The following is an 18,348-nucleotide window of genomic DNA, read 5'->3' on the forward strand; positions in this document are numbered from 1 at the left end:
AATGGCAAAATGTAGTTGAAAAATAAGTCATGAAGTACAACTCAGCAATAAAAAGGAACAAACTATTTGTACATGCAATAATTTAGATGAATCGCCAAGAAATTGTGAAAAGTGAAAAAAGCCAATCCAAAAATGTTACATGCTGCATGATTCCATTCATATAACATTCTTAAAATGACAAAATTATAAAAATAGAGAACAGATTAGTGGTTGTCGGGGATTAAGGGTGGGGTAGAGGGGAGGGGAGGAATGGTGGGTGTATAAAAGCAACTAGGGAGCCCTGTGGTAGTCGAATTTTTCTGTATCTTGCCTATATCAATGTCAGTATTCTGGCTGTGACATTGCACTATAGTTTTGTAAGATGCTACCATTGGGGAAAACTGGGTAAAAGGTCAACAGGATCTCTATATTATTTGTGAATCTAAAACGATTTGTGAAATATTTGTGAATCTCTACTTATTTCAAAGTTGAAAATTTAATTTATAAAAAAGGTCAAAGACAAATATCACAAATTTAGATCAAAAGAGGTAGCACTTGTTCAATTTGCCATAAGAAATTTCTAGTAAGTAAAAACAAGAATGGCAAATGAAATTCATTTTAATTAAAAACCCAGAAGAGGGCAGCCAGTAGGTTAGAGTGCAGTGCTAACACCAAGATTGCTGGTTCGATTACCACATGGGCCAATGAGCTGTGCCCTCCACAACTAGATTGAAAACAATGACTTGGAGCTGATGGGTCCTGGAATAAAATTGCTCCCCAATAATAAAAAAACAAAAACAAAAACAAACAAACAAAAAAATCCCAAATAAAACCCAGAAGACTTACTTTCAATGGCAGGATAGAACAGTTCAAAGTACAGGACTGATTATTTAGCACAGCACATGTTCTACATTCTAAAACGAACATTTTTGAAATTCATACCAATGTGTTTCTAACTGTTGCTAACCACATGTTTGTGGGAATATATTATTAGCAATCTCTAATAAGACACTGTGAGTGGCTAACTGAATGAGACTCCTCTCCTGCTTTCATCTCTTCTTCTAGAATGCACATCTACACATCCATACCTGCCTTTCCTCAAGTTGGTCCCTCTGCCTAGAATACCATTACCCTTTCCATCTGAATAACTTCTACTAATCTGGTTCTTTAAAGATCAGTTCACGTCTCTCTCATTTTGTGTCTTCCCTGACCCTGCTCTCTACGATTCCCACCCTACTATCCCTGCTATAGAAATACTATCCAAACAGCAAATGTCGATAGATTTCTGAATTCAAACACAAAGTATACAAACTTTAATTAGGGATGGAATGTTTATTTCACTGTATACTTTTTCCGAAAATTTCCAGACTGCTCAGTTTTCCTTTCTGTATCCTTTAGTTTTTAAATATGCATGTTTTTTGGTATAATTGTCCATCAAAGTCACAGTAAGTGTAATTCACAACCTCCATGAATACCTGTTAACTTACACAAAGGTAAAAAAATATACCTAAGGTCATCTTTGGTTAAGATGGGATAAGCACAAACCACCCTGCATGTCTCATTAAACACAGCTAAAAACCCCTGGGTAGAACGCATGGAGTTACTACTGAGGTCTCGGAAAGGTAAATCATCGCAGGCAGACGGGGGAAGAAGACAAGAATTCAAAGTTCCACTGAACTCGAAATGATTCCACCCACGCCCTGGCCTGGATTCAAGGCAGCCTAAAGCCAAGAAGTGGACACTGGAAAATGGCAGAGAAAGCTCTAGGAAAAACTAGTTTAGGCTCAAGGAGCAGGAAAGTGCCCAAAGAAGGGAAAAATACTCATTTTCCGCTCTATTCTCTTGTGTCCCAGCCCCCAGATCACCCCATGGTAGAGGTCGAGACCGTGGTAACAGCAAGGGCCTAAAGGTACCCAAAACTCCAAGGAGGGTAACTTTATTCTCCAATCAGAGGAGCAGTGGCCCCAGAAGGGTGGTACAAACTTCCACTGAGTTCTTTCTTTCCCTGTATTCTTGCAGCTCTTTTTCCTGTAGTCCTAGTTGTAGGAAATACGTTGCAAAGTATGGCAAATACAGTCCCAGATTTTGGGATAGAAGACTAAAAAGGTGAGTCCCAGAGAACTGAAAGTATTGGGGAGATCATGGAATGGGAGGAAAACAGGAAAGTGACCCCATCAAATTGTTTGTGAACTCCTGGGTTCATGCCCAAACTTCTCCACAGACTTTGAGAACTGAAGTATGGGATATGACCACTACCCAGAGAAAGTTGGTTGGAACTTAGAGACTGATATAACTCAGTAAGTTGCCTGCTAAACCAAAAATATCAAGTTTTCCACAGGCTTTAAATAAGACCAAGAGTCTCAAAAGATAATATTCAAAATATCCAGGATAAAATCCAAACTTACTTGGCATATGAAGAACCAGGAAAATCTCAACTTCTATAGGAAAATATGATCAAAAGATGGCAACACTGAGAAAGCACAGATGTTGAAATTATTGTTATGTCTTCTTCCCCAGTCTGCCGGCGATGATTTACCTTTCAGATTTTAAACTAGCTATTATTATAAAAGTGTTCCAAGAAGTAAGGGTGAACACACTTGAAAATAATGGAAAGACAGAGTCTCAGCAAATTTTCATCAGCAAATAAAAGATATAAATCAGAACCCAAAGGAAATTTTAGAATAATACAGTAATACTTTTTTTTTTTTTTTTTTAAATCACTGAATAGGCTCAATAGCAAAATAGAGATGAAAGAGGAAAGATCAGTGAACCTGATGATAGATCAATGGAAATTATCCAACCTGCACAACAGAGAGTAAAATGATTTTAAAAAAGTCTCAGAGATATGTAAGACAATAGTAAAATATCTAATATTCATGCCATTGGAGTCCCAGAAAGACACATACCAATAGATTCAAGAAGTTAACTGAATCTCAAACAGGATTAAGCCCCCCGAATCCAGTCCCAAACCATCAATAAAACTCCTAAAACTAGAGTTTTAGGAAACCATCAATAAAACTCCTAAAACTAGAGCCAGAAAAAATAATGCATAATTGCAAAGGAACAATGATTGAAAAGACAGCAGATTTATCATTAGAAATCAATAATTCATTCCATAAGGAGGAGGAACATTTTTAAAGTGCTAAATGAAAAGAAAGCTATCAACCCCATATTCTACATTTAGTGAAAATATACTACACTTCAGAAACAAAGGTAAAATAAAGGCATTCTCAGATGAAGGAAAACTAACAGGGTTCATTGCCACCTGATCTAAAAGAACTACTACAGGAAGATCTTCAGAAACAAGGGGAAATGATATTAGAGGGAAACTTGAAATGTCAGGAATGAAAGAGAACAAGAGAAATGATATAGTACATGTGACAACTACAACACAAAGAAGGGAGGGTGATGGGACCCATCTGGGAGTATGGTTTCTATATTTCACCTAATGTGGTACGATATTAATTCTAAGTTGATTATAGAGCAACTACTAAAAATCTATATAAAGAGATATAGTTAAAAATGAAATAAATAAATGAAAATTGAATACTAAATTATATTCAAATGATCCAAAAGAAAGCAGGAAAGGAGAACAGATGAAAAAACAGAGGGGAAAAAACCACAAATACCATACAATGGTAAACCTAAATCCAAACATCAAAAGTTACATTAAGTGTAAATAGTCTAAACAAACCATTGAAGGGACAGAGACTGTCAGAATAAATTTAAAAAACCAAGCTCCATCTATAGCTCTCTACAAAAAAGTTATTTTATATCTAATGATATAGGTGGGTTAAAAGTAAAAGGAAGGAAAAAGATATACCAATGAAACATTAATTAAAAGAAAGCGAGGGTGACTATTTTAATATCAAAGTAAACTTTGGTGCTAAGAAAATTATGATATAGAGAAACATTATAAAATGATAAGGTTAATTCACAGAGAGGACGTAACAATCTTAAATGCATCCAGCGACAGAACTTCAAAATATGTGACTGACAGAATAGAAAGTAGCAGCAAATCCATGATTATAACTGGAGACCTCAATACTCCTCGTATATTACTGTAGTTTGCTGTGTATAATGCACTCCCATGTATAATGCACACCCACATTTTTGGCCCCAACTTTCAGGGAAAAAAATCTTTCATTTTAATTCAAATTTTTATTTGTTTACATTTAGGTACTTATTTTTTTGTATTATGAAGGAATTTTAGCATTTATTTTTTAACATATTATGATACAAAAAATTTTATGTAACAAATAACTACAAAACACAAGAACAAATACAGGGTACAAGAAATTTTATGTACCGGTAACAAATTTATGGTATTTACACATCACAGAAGGCCAAGAACTTTTCGTCATTGCAAGTTCAACAAAACTAATTATTCTATTCCATGGTATTATTTTGCATGCAAATATCATTATTGGTTTCTAGAATTACACTTTTAACTCACAAACATAAATAAAAGAATTAAAGACATTTATATAGATATGGAATTAGTACTACCCATGAATAATGTGCATCCTTATTTTTCCCTCACAAATTTGGACAAAAAAGTGCACATTATATATGGCAAATCTGGTATTTGATACAACAAGCATCAGAAAGTAAGCAAGGATATAGAAGAACTAGGCAACACTAACAACTACTACATCCAGTGGACATTTATAGAACATTCCACTCAACAATCACAGAATACATATTCTTTTCAAACGTACACAGCACATTCATGGAGACAGACCATAGCCAGAATCATATAACAAAACTTAATACATTTAAAATAAATGAAATCATACAAAGTATGTTCTTTCACTATAATGAATTTAAACTAGATCCCAATAACAAAAAGATAAGAAAATCTCCACTATGGAAATTAACACACTTCTAAATAATTTATGGGTCAATAAGGAAAATGAAAAACAACATATGAACATTTGTGGATCTTGAGATTATTATGCTAAGTGAAATAAGTCAGACAGAAAAAGTACAGAACCATATGACTTCACTCATATGTGGGATATAAAACTGAAAGCAACAAAGGAACAAGACAAATAAAGAAACAAAAACTCATAGACACAGACAACAGTTTAGTAGATACCAGAGGGTAAGGGGGGTGGTGGTAGATGAGGGTAAAGGAGGTCAAATATATGGTGATGGAAGGAGAACTGACTCTGGGTGGTGAGCACACAATGTGATACATAGATGATGTAATGCAGAATTGTACACGCGAAATTTATGTAACTTTACTAACAATTTTCACCCCAATACATTTAATTAAAAACAGAAAAAAAATGTGGGATGTACCTAAAGCATTGCTTAAAGGGTAATTTATAGTATTAAAAGCTTATAGAATAAAAGAAAGTCTCAAATTTAAATCTTAAACTTCTGTGTTAAAAAAATAAAAAGAGCAAAATATACCCAGAGCAAACAGAAGGAACAAAGTAATAAAGAGCAGAAATCAATAAAATTTAAATCAGAAAATAGAGAAAAAATAATGAAACAAAAAGCTGATTCTTTGAAAATATCAATAAAATTGAAAAATGTTCAGTAAGACTGACAAAAAAAGAGGGAAGCCACAAATTACTAACATTAAGAATGAAAAGGGAGTACCACTACAGAGACAGCAGATATTAAAAATGATAATAAAGGACTGCAAGTTCAAGCAGTAAACATTATAATATACATTTCTTACTCTTAAAGAAGAGCTTATTTATAGTTTTTAAAAAAGTGAGCATTCAGTGTAGCATTATTTACAATAGCCAAGACATGCAAATAACCAACGTGTCCGTGGTCCATGGATGTGTGAATGGGTAACAAGATGTGATATATGTATCTATATATATAATAAAAAGTGAAGGACACAAAGGAGAAAATTCTGGTGATCTAGGGTTAGGTAAAGTGTTCTTGAACATGACACCAAAAGCAAGACAGATAAAAGGAAAAATTGGTAAAATGGACCTCATCAAAATCTAAGTTTTGCTTTGTGAAAGACTACAATAAGAGAACGAAAAGACAAGCTACAGACTGGAAGAAAATACTTATCGCAACTGTGAAGAATACTAAAAACTTAATAATAATAATAAAACAAATAACTTGATTAGAAAATGCACAGAAGACATGAAGAGACACTTCACCAAAGAGGATATGAAGATGGCAAATAAGCGCATAAAAAGATATTCACCTTCACTAGCCATTAGGGAAATGCAAGTGAAAATAACACTTTATAAAAAGACACCTATTAGAATGGCTGAAGTGAAAAACAACTTATAAAAATCAAATACTGGTGAGGATGTGGGGAAAGTGGATCTTTCACACATTAGTGGTGGGATGGTACAGCCACTTTGGAAAACAGTTTGGTATTTTCTCAAAACATTAAACATACACTTAACATATTACTCAACAATACCACTTCTAGGTATTTAAAACCCTAGAGAAATGAAAACCATGTTCACACAAAAAACACACATACATCAATGTTTATAGCAGCTTTATTCGTAATCTCCATAAACGGGAAACAACCTAAATTTCCTTCAGCAGTAAATGGATAAACTGTGATGTATCCATACAATGGAATAGTACTCAGTAATAAAGAGTCATACTATGGATACATGCAACAATTTGAACGAATCTCAAAGGTAAGCTGTGTGAAAGAAGCCAGATACTAATGTTTCATACTGTATGATTTCATCCATAGGACATTCTCAAAAACACAAACTCTAGTGAGAGAGAACAAAGCATAGTTGCCAGCGTTTGCGGTAGGAGGAAGGTATGAGTAAAAAGGGGTAGCAGGAAGGCGTTCTTTGGTGGTAGAACTGTTTGGTGGAGTCCTGGGGCCTATAATCAAAAGGAACTGAAATTTGCCAACACCCAAAAGAGCAAGGAAATAGATTCTCTCCTAGAATCTCCAGAAAGGCCATTCTGTCAACACTTAGATTTTAGCCCAGTGACATCTGTGATGGACTTATAACCAACAGGCTATAAAATAATAAATCTGTGTTGTTTAAGCCAGTAAGTGTTGTAGTAATTTGTTACGGCTGCAGCAGAAAACCAATCAAGTGGTTAAACAATTTCAGAGCAAGAAGACGGAGGATAACATCCATTTGCTGGCTAAGATTCCAACATAGTATTGAATATTGTTTCCTTTTTGCTGTTTTAGTTTTATTAGACACTATGAATCTGAAGACCACTAATCATCTAGTAATTACTGGATCCTAGTCTTGCTAGAGGCTTTGGGAAATTCAAAAGGAGTATAGGACATGGTAACTGCTCTTAAGATGTTTACAATCTAAAGGGATATATAACTTGCCTATGAAATAAGGGATTTGAGACTTTTAAATTTAAAATATAAAAATGAAGTCTAAAGAGAAATATCAAAAGGAAATTTAAAATATAAAAATAGACATTTAAAATAAAATTAAAATTTGGAGGTCACAGTCAATTAAAAAGGGAAGCATGAAATAGAGAAGAGTTCACTGCTTACAGAAGCTCCAAAAAAGAAGAGATCTATATGGATGGGTACTGATGCTATGATGAAATTACCTCCTTATTCTTTTATATATGTATTTCATGTAATGATGTATTTTTTTGTTGGACCAGTAAGGAAAAAAACAACAACAGCATGCTTTGGAGTCAAATAGACTTGAGTTTGAATCTGGTTTTCCATATTTAATGTGTCATTTTGGCAAGATATTTAACCTTTCTGAGCCTCAGTATCATTATTTATAAAATGGAGCTAATATTTACCACACGAAGTTGTTACAAAAGTGAAAAAGAAGTACGGAAAAGCCATTAGCTGTAGGACTGTACGGGTACATTTACTCAGTATTACTTTTCTTAGCTAATCTGTAAAAGTTAGAATTGCAACTGAATGTTCATTTATTGTGTCAGACTTCCCAGTTCTCCAGTTTTTCAGAAAAGAGCCAGGCCAAACGAGACCTGACTAGAAAAGTCCTAATGAAAGGCAGTATTAGCCCAATTCATGCTTGCCCTCAACATTCAAGTGACTGAGACCAGCTCTGTGATCGTGGGGAAATAAGCTGTCACCCTGCAGTGCGGAGGGAGACCAACTGGACCATGAAGACCTTGCCTGCGTCCCCTGGGGAGCAGATATTAGATACTCTGTTAGATAGGCTAAGAAATGGGACGAAGGCCAGAGACCTAACCAGAGATCTGACAGCATATGCACTTTGTAAGCTGAATTATGATGGTTCAATGTTCTTCTGTTTGTTTCATTACTGTTTATTAAGAACAATATTTTTGAAAACTCCAACTTTTTTTCAGATATACTAATGAAACCCAACAAAAAGGGGTTTCACTTCACTTTGATGATTTTAAAAACTTTTTAATTTAAAACCTTATTTACAGAAAAGTTGTAAACATAGTACAGAATTCCTGTATACCCTTCAACCAGCTTTCCTTAATGAGAACATCTGCCATAATCACAGTACTATTATGGAAATAATTACATTAACATTTATACAATTCTGTTAACTAATGTATTTGACTTTTGCCAGTTTTCCCACTAAGGTCTGGTTTTTTTTGTTTTGTTTTTTTTTGATTCCCACTGTGCATTTAGTTGTTATGTCACCATAGTCTCCTCCAAAATTTGACAATCCAATCAATCTCTGACAAGTTGCTTTAGTCTGTTTTCCTATGATTTTGACATTGATACTTTTGAAGAGTACTGGCCACTTATTTTGTAGGATGCCCTCAATTGATTTATCCAGTATTGTCTAATGATTAGATTGAGAAAATGCATTTTGAGCAATACCACCAAAGTGATGTGGCTTTGTTAATGTATCGTACCAGTGGTATACGATGTCACAAAAATTATTACTGATGACATTAAACTTGATTATCTAGTTGAAGTGGTGTCTGTCAGTTTCTTTATCCTAGGTAATTATGTATCTTTATAATTAGTAAGTATCTGATGGGGAAATACATTGAGATTATGTAAATATCCGTTTTTCTCATTATACTTTCATTCACTAATTTTAGCATCCAGTGATGGTTCTTGCTTGCAACATTATCATCATGCTGTTTGCCTAGTGGTGACTTTCCATTTCCCCAATTACTTCTTAGTTTATAACTGGAATTTCACTATAAAGAAGAACTTTCCCTTCTCCTCATATATTTAAGTATTTGTATCAATATGGATGTTTTATTCTGTAGATTACAATCCAATACTATCATTGTGCAGCTAAAATTGTTCCAGATTTGGCCACTGGGAGCTCCGTCAAGTTGGCTTTTGTGTCTTTTTGACATGTCTTCATAAATAACGTTTTTAAAAGCATTTTCTTACTTATTGTTCCAGGCTTATCTTATATTTTTCCTACCTCAGTTTTAGCATCAGCCATTTATGAAAGGAGCCGTGGTATTCTATTGGAGAATGGTATTTGAAACCCACATCTAGGTACTAGGTATGCTCGACTATTACTGGGTGTCACTGCTTCCATGTCTTCTTAGCAGATAGAGCTAGGAAACATACACATGTATACTAACACCTGCACATACCGCACCTGTAGTTTTGTATCATTTATCTTTGTGTGTATTAAGAACGATGAGTTTATGCTGATACCTCTGAATCCAATCAAACACCAGAGGGTTTATTCCAGCGTTCTCCCTTTGCCTTATTTGTAACTTCTTTCTCTAACAGGAAGAAATCTGAGTCTCATTATCCTCAATAGATTTACTTATTTGTTCAATTCCAGTATACACATAAAGTAGTTTCAGAATAACCCATATCTCTGCAAGAAAAAAAAATTAACTAGAGGGAAAACGGGGACAGAGTAGTAGTAGTGTGTGTGTGTGTGTGTGTGTGTGTGTGTGTGTGTGTGTGTGACAATTCCCTGAGTATACCCTTCTTGTATAGCTTACATATATAACCAGGGTGATTTTTCACACACACACACACACACACACACACACACACAAATACTAATTTAAATCACTAAGCAGACAGGGAGAATGAAAAATGAAATAGTTATAAATACACCTAACTAAACTATAAACGAATTATGTAACACATTGAAGTGGGTGGTGAAGACAAGAAATACCCCAAGTAACTTTGGAAAACAATATGTTGAATATATACTGTAAAGATAATGACAAAAGGAACTACATACACTGTAGGTAGCAGATTTGTTTGATTGAGATTTTAAAGAGGAAAGAGTGTACAACTGAGGTTTAGCTGTGTGGAGAAAGCCCAACTACTTCATTAGTGACATCTCTTAATACTGAGATATTTAGAGGTACTTAAATATTAGTGTTGTATATTTAGTGCAAGTGGAATTGGATCCCTTTATAAGTAGAGGTGAGAAATACCTACACTGTCATTTGGCCCACTCATCATTTTATAGATGCAGAAGTGGAAATCAAGAGACATAGAGGTACAGTGAAAACTAGAAGCCATGTACTGAGCTTTTTCTACATCACATACAACCTTTGTTTGAAAAAGGTGCCAAAGAGTAGGTTAAACTGAACCTTGAAAGATGAATACAATTTGGCTCAATGCTGAGTTATACAGTAAATGATGTTTTCTTTGCTTAGGTTACTTTATTATACTTTATTATAACTTGTGCCCAAGACAGCCTTATTGCTATGGACTATAAGATCAGAATTTTAAATATCTTTATTATAAAGAAGTTTTCCTTGCCTTGGTGTTTTTCTAAACATGTAAATTTCTATAGAGTTTTAAAAACTTCAAGTCAGAAAAATGTTTAAGTCACTAGTATTAGGGATCATTTAAAAAATTCATCCATTTCAAAACAAAGAAATAGCTAGCATATTAAACAATATTTTATTAAATTATGGGATTAGTTTTACATAATTTTTAAAACTAAAATATAAGGGGCCTATAAAACAGGTGTCTGAAAAGTAACAGTGTATATATTTAAAGACGTTTAACTGACACAAGCATAAGAGTTTTTGGCTGAACCACAAGAAGCTCCTGTAAGATGAAGATAAATATGTTGGAACACTGCCAAGTTGTACTATCTTCCCTACAAAGAAAATTTAACGTTGATAGTATTTTGAGACAACAGCATTTAATTAACCTAAAAAATTTTATTTCTGCAAGTGAACATGTTCTAGTTTATGTAATATCTACAGAAAAATATTGCTTCTATATAATCCTTCTTCTAAGAACTTGATCCGAACTTAAGATTTCATTCACAAAAAAGAATATCTTTTAAAGGTATTAGTATACAATTAACATTTCAATAGCATATTACATTTTTCAGTAGACTTTAAGACTTTTGATTCACACTGTGTCACAGATGTGTAAGTACCAGTTTCACATGCTGATCTGTTGCACGGCAAAATGCCACTGACCACTTTCTTTATTGTTTCCCCTTTTTCTTAAAAGTCTGTATAATAAAACAGCTAATTGTCATAGATGATGTGGCTTCCTTTAGCTCAGTAATGGTAAAGCGCCTTTGCTTTACTACTCCTTGCTCAGCCTCAAGTAACTAGACAAGAAAATCTTTGAACAACTGGTCATCCAAACTTCCTTTTGAAAACCTAAGTTGCAGCTACTCTACTTTTTAATGAAACATTGCTAATCTTGTATTTAATGGCAGGAAATTTTACATATTTGTAACTTCTTGAAGTTATAACAGTGATATGATCAAGACACCCTACAGGTTTTCTTTGTTTTTTACATTGGGTAGTAATTTATTAACAAGACACACACAAAAGTAAAGAACACAAGAACAGCAGTGGAGACAGTTATCATGAAAGAAAAGACCCTGAGAGTATGAAAAGAGTGGAGCTCCACTGACTAGCTTGACTGCTCCTTAGAGTAAATGCTTCTTGTGGTAACTCAAGTTTTCTGATTCTGCTTCAGGATCAGCTTTGTTTGGTCAATCGTGTCCAATTTGAAAGGTGATTTTTCAAATTCAGCCACAAGGATCATCTTGAGCCACAAAAGCAATTTTAGGACAGAAGTTCCCTGTTCAGATCTGAAGACATAAACTTTCACTGGAATGCATGATTACGGGCCATTTAATGGTAACCAACTAAATGAACTATTCAGAGTTACTAACTTTGATATCCATAGATTTCAATTAATTTACTGAGGATTCTGATCCAACATTCTAGCAACAAGCCTTGCTTGTCTTGCAGCAGCGGGCAGTGCTGATAATCTTCTGTGTATATTTTCACAAAGACATTTTAAATTCTAGCAATGGGAAAGGATACTTTTTGCCTGGTAGGATGCCAGAATTATCTTGAGTTGTGGTTTTCAGTGGCTGATACTGATTTTTTACTTTGGTCAAAACTTTATCTAAGAAACAGTTTTATGTTTATTGTTTATTGTACTTGATGAGGCAAGACTGTTCTGAACATGGTGTGGCACATAATAACTTTTAATTTTCTTTGTAAGCTAGGTGAGGAAAAGCTTAGAATCAGCATTTCATATAAGTTTAGAAGTATAGTTTATTTATCAAAGGAATGTATCTTCAAATGAAGGTTTTTTCTTCCTTCCTGATCTTCCAAGCTTTCTTCTTTTATCATTTTCTTTCTGTTTAGACATACCTTGTTCCCAATTGCAAAGAAAGTATTTTCAGCATTTTATCAAATATGTCTGTGATAGATTGTACATAGACATACTTCATTACATCAAGGAAGTACCCTCTATTTCTAGTTTGCTAGCTTTTATGTTATCCATTCATGAGTACTGAATTTTACTAAATGTTTTTTTCTGTATCTGTTGGGAGGAATATTTGATTGTTCCACTTAAATTTGTTAAAGTAGTATTTTTAAATTGGTTTAAATGTTATTCTGACCTTGCATTTCACACATGTATAAACATATATAAAGTATAGTTAATATTTTGTTTGGGATTTTTGTGTCTGTGTTTTGAATCAGTCTATAACTTTCCTTTCTTATGCTTATCTGGTTTGGTGTCAAGATTCTGGCAGCTTCATTTCAAAAGTTGGAGAATCTTGCCTCTTATATTAGTCTTTGGAAGACTTGTCTAAAATTGGAATTATTAGCTCCTTGAACGTGTAGAACTTACCAGTGCATCAACTGGACTAGAGTTTTCTTTGTAGGAGAGAAAACAAAATACATATATGAGGTCGGACAATTAAGTTCACAAACTCATCCTAGAAAAAGTGCTAGAAAACCTCATTGCTGAATATCATTATGGTCATCTTTGAAATACTCCCCTTGGGAAGCTATGCACTGATGCCAGCACCTAGTCTACCCTTCAGAGCAATTTTGGAACTCTTTTCTTGAATGGCCATCAGAGCTGTTGTCATATTACCCTTGATGTCCTGAATGTCACCAAAATGTCTTCCTTTCAATATTTCCTTTATCTTCAGGTAAAGAAAGAAGTCATTGGGGGCATCAGGTGAGTAGGGAGGGTGTTCCAATACAGTTATTTGTTTACTGGCTAATAACTCCCTCACAGACAGTGCCGTGTGAGCTGGTGCATTGTCGTGATGCAAGAGCCATGAATTGTTGGTGAAAAGTTTGGGTTGTTTTTGTCTAGCTGCATGCAGCCTTTCCAGCACTTCCAAATAGTAAACTTGGTTTGTCCAGTTGATACAAGTTCATAATGAATAATCTTTCTGATATTAAAAAAAGGTTAGCAACATCGTTGCAACAAGTTTGCAAACATAATTTACATATACACATATGTAAATTATGTTACAGATAATTTTACTGTGTTTTATTTTGGTGTAAAATTCTATGAATTTAAACACATGGATAGATTCATGCAACCACGACAAAAATCTGGACACAGAACAGCACCATCATCCCCCAAAACTCCCAACTGCCATCCTTTTATAGTCATACTTGCCCCCTCTAGCCCCTGGTAACCAACCACTGATTTGCTGTCAGGCATATAGTTTGTCTTTTTGAAAATGTCATATACATGGAACCATACACTATATAACCTGTTGAGACTACCTTCTTTCACTTAGCATAATGCCTTTGATATTCATCCAAGTTGTTGCTGATATCAATAGTTTGTTCCTTTTTATTGCTGGGTAGTATTCCATTGCACAGATGTACTATGATTTCCTTATCCTTTCACCTGTTGAAGGACAATGGATTGTTTCCAGTTTTTGGCAATTATGAATAAAGCTTCTTTAAACATTAGTGTACAATATTTTGTGTGAACCTAAGTTTTCATTTCCTAAGGGAAAAATACCCAGGGGTGGGATTGCTGGGTCATAACGTAAGTATAAATTTAACTTAATAATAAACTTCCCAACTGTTTTCCAGAGTGACATACCATCAACAATCCTATCAGCAATGTATTAGAGTTTGAGTTGCTCCATCTCTTCACCTCCTCTTTGAGGGAATACTTTTGATCACCAATTTCTTTAGAGGTCATAGGACTATTCATGTTTCCTAATTCTTTCTAACAGTTTTGGTTAAAAATTTCTAATAGCCTATCCTCATTTTAAAGTTTATTGGCATCCATTTGTTCATAATACCCCCTATTACCTTTCAATATCTGTAGTATCTGTAGTTATGTCCTCTTTTTCATTTTGATTTTGGCTATTTATGTATTTTCTCTTTTTTCCCCTTGATCTTGTTAAACTATTAAAGAATAAAGTTTTGCCTATGTTAATCTTTTGTAGGTTTATTTTCAAGTTATATTACTTACTTTTTGGTTTTTAATTTCAAACAGCTCAGTTTGCTGTTCTTTCTCTAAGTTACTGAGACAGACGCTTAGCTCATTAACTTTTAGCCAGAACCTTTTCTAAAATATGTTCTTAAGACTAACATTTCTTCCAGAAACTGCTTTAACCATATCCTAGAAATTTTGAAATGTAATATTTTTATCATTCAGTTCAAAGTATTTCATTTTCACTACGATTTCTTTATTGACCCATGAACATACATTCAAAAGTGTTTCTTAATTTTCCAAACATAATTTTCTATTTATCTTATTATTTTCTAGCTTAATTATATTGTGTTCAAGGAACATGCTCTATATGACTTTATCTTTTGAAATTTGTTGAGATTTGCTTTATTACCCTGTATGTGTTCGATTTTTAAAAATACTCCATACTTGAAAATGTATTTATTTTGCAGTTACTAAGTACATTGTCTATATATCTTACTTATTTTTGAATCTTCTATATCCTCACTGGTTTTCTATCAATGACTAACCGAGGTGTGTTAAATCTTCTACAATATAGATTTCTGTTTTTCTCTTTGTAGACTGCCTATTTTTCATTCATATATATGTATATATATATATATATGTATATGTTTATACATATATACATATATATATTAGGCTTTGTTATTAGGTACAAAGACATTTAAAATAATACCTTATTAGCGAATTTAATCTTTCATCATTATAAAGTGATCCTATTATCTATAATAATGCTTTTATCCTTAAAGTTGACATCATCTGAAATTAATTTCAGTTACACATGCTTTTTTGTTTAGTATTTCACAGGAAATACTATGTGTTTATCTATTTTTACTTATACAAGGTCTGAAAACGAAGTTCATGAACTTGTGCAACAATGACAGCTCTGATGGCCATTCCAGAAAGAGTTCCAAAATTGCTTTGAAGGGTGGACTAGGCGCTGGCATCGGTGCATAGCTTCCCAAGGGGAGTACTTTGAAGGCGGCCATAGTGATATTCAGCAATGAGGTTTGTAGAACTTTTTCTAGGATGAGTTTGCGAACCTAATTGTCAGACTGCGTATGTTACTTTCTCTGCTCTTGTTACATCTCAGACTTTCTATCAAAGATTTCTTTCCTCATGCCTAAAATATATGCCTTAAAATTTATTTTAGTAAGAGTCTACTGATAATAAATTTTCTCTTTTCATTGGCTGCAACTTGTCTGAAATAATTACCTTATTTCACCTTCTTTCTTAAAAGATATTTTTGCTAAGTATATTGACAAACATCATTTTACTATGTCTGGTTACCATTGTTGTTATTGAGAATTTAGCTGTCAGTCTAACTGTCACTCTCTGAAATATAATTGCTTTCTTGGGTTTACTTTCAAGAGTTTTGCTTTTGTCATGAGTGCTCTGCAATTTCACCATAGTGTTATTGGGGGTAATTTATCCTTTTTGAAGTTTGTTGGGCTTCTTGATTTGTGGCTTAGTTCTTCATCGATTCTGAAAAAATCTGTCCGTTATTTCTTCAATATTGCAGGTTTCCTATTCTCTCTTCTCCTAGAATTAAGATATATACTGGACTTTCTAACTCTATCCTTCATTTCTCTTATGCTAGTTTATTTATTTTTCTATCTCTGTCTCTCTGAGTTGCATTTAGTATAATTTCCCCTCATATTCTAATTCATTAATTCTTTCTTCAATCTGTTTATTTTACTGTTATATCCATCGTTTTGAATTTCTATTATTTTATTTTTTCATTTTTAGAAGTTCCATTTGGTTCTTCTTAAAATCTGTTGGTTATATTTTATTCTGTTGGAGTGGGTAATTTCAAGCTTGCCAACTTTTTCTTTAAATATGACAGTCAATTTATAATCTATATAACTCTAGTAATTGAAAGTCTTTATGAGTCAATTTCTGCTTCCTTTTGCTCCTAGTAATTTTCACTCAAGTTGCTGTCCTCTTGCGAAGTTCTCTGGGAGACGTCTATAACTATAGTGGTAGGATGAAGGTATGTTTCTCCAAAAGAGTTGCATTTGCTTCTTCTTGGTGCCTATGGATATTAGCATCCATTTCAATTTAAACTCAATTATGGCTTGAGATTTACCAGGCTACCCAGTGATGTGAATTTGAGCTATGAGTCAAAGCAAGACTATTCCTCAGAGACAATTTTCCACTCCCCCAGTTCCTAACCAAGGTAATTTTGTCTGTTAACTCCTAAGGACGGCAGGGATGGCAGAGGGTTTGCTTTTGGTTCATCATAAAGTCAAGATGCAATTCATACTACAGGAGGATCTGCTATTAAACTTTTTGGTGGTCCAAGGCTTTGTTTCTCCTCAGAGGCCTGAAAACCGCATCTTACATTAGCCTGGTTAGGCAAATATCCGTAAGGCCCCAAAGGCTTCTATGTTGTGCTCTGCTTATCTCTATGGCTTCCTATCTTCACTTAGATTTTGATCTGTTGTTGCTCACTATCTAGTTAGCTCTTTAAAATTTCAAAAAGATTTACTTATTTATTTTTAAATCTAACATTAGTTATTTTCATTGAGTGTTAGTCCAAATAATCTATCCCAACATATTTTCAGAAACAGAACCTGTTCATTGATTCTTCTTCTTCTTCTCTCCTTCTCCCTTCTTCCTCTTCTTCTTCTTCCTCTTCCTCTTCCTCTTCCTCTTCTTCTTCTTCTTCTTTTACCTCCATCTATCTCATTCTTCTTATCTCCCCCCTTTTCCAGAGAAATAATTTCCTTTTTGCTTCCATATTGACTTTGAATCAACTACATTGATGGATCAATTCCAGCCACAAACAGGAAATACGTTAAACTCTTGCTCCCAAAAGTTTTGAGCTCAGTATTAAAGGTTAACAGGCTAATAGTCCTGCCATTAACCAGTTATGATAATAAAATAAACAAGTTAACTTTTCTGGGTTCTATTTTCCGGAAACCCAGAAGCCACGTCAGTCCTTCCCTGTCAGTTACCTTCCACATAAAAATCAACCAAATCTTATATGTTCTACCTCCTACATTGCTGTCAAATCTCTCCCTTTATTCCAATCCCAAGGGTTACTTCTTTAGTTCGAAAACCCTTATCGTTGCCTGAATTATTATAGGCTCCTTACTGAAGGCACTACCTCCTGCCTCTGACTCCTTCTTCTAAAATTCTTTTCCATATTTGCTACCAGACTTATTTCAAAATTACGTATCAATGATGTTATTCTCATAGATTCCAGGATTAAGTTCAAATTCCTTGAAGTAGCACACAATGCACTTCCTATTCTTTTCCAGTTTTACTTCTCTGATCTCACAATTTGTTCAAACCTCTGTGGTTTCATGTATATTGTGTCATCTGCTTGAAGCACCTTCTATTCCCTGTCCTTTACCTAACTAACCTCTACTGATGGTCTATAACTCAAAATCAGCCCTGTTTCATTCAGAAACTCTTTTAGGACTTCTCCTCTCTTAGATTTAGATGCCATATATCTACATCTACATCTATATTTATCTGTATCTATATATATATGATGTTTCATACACACACACACACACACACACACACACATATGTATATGGAGATGGAGAGAGAGAAAGGGAGGCAGGGAGGGGGACAGGCTGTCTTATGAACATTAAAAATACACTAATGTTTTATCTGTGATTGGGATTTTTTGCACATTATATTATTCAATTTTACTGTACCAAATATGATTTATTGGTTTCTAAGATTCTTAATTTGAGGTTCTAGTATGAAATTAAAGATAGGTTCAA

At 33.9% G+C, this 18,348-nt stretch overlaps 1 protein-coding gene across 13 annotated transcripts in view; it reads right to left on the reverse strand.

The window, feature by feature from the left end:
- The window catches only part of ZEB1 (zinc finger E-box binding homeobox 1), a 200,778-nt gene that overhangs the window by 35,867 nt on the left and 146,563 nt on the right, over positions 1-18,348 (reverse strand). The window lies entirely within an intron of this gene.

Source organism: Rhinolophus sinicus, linkage group LG02 (assembly GCF_036562045.2).
Source record: "Rhinolophus sinicus isolate RSC01 linkage group LG02, ASM3656204v1, whole genome shotgun sequence".
Taxonomy (NCBI): domain Eukaryota; kingdom Metazoa; phylum Chordata; class Mammalia; order Chiroptera; family Rhinolophidae; genus Rhinolophus; species Rhinolophus sinicus.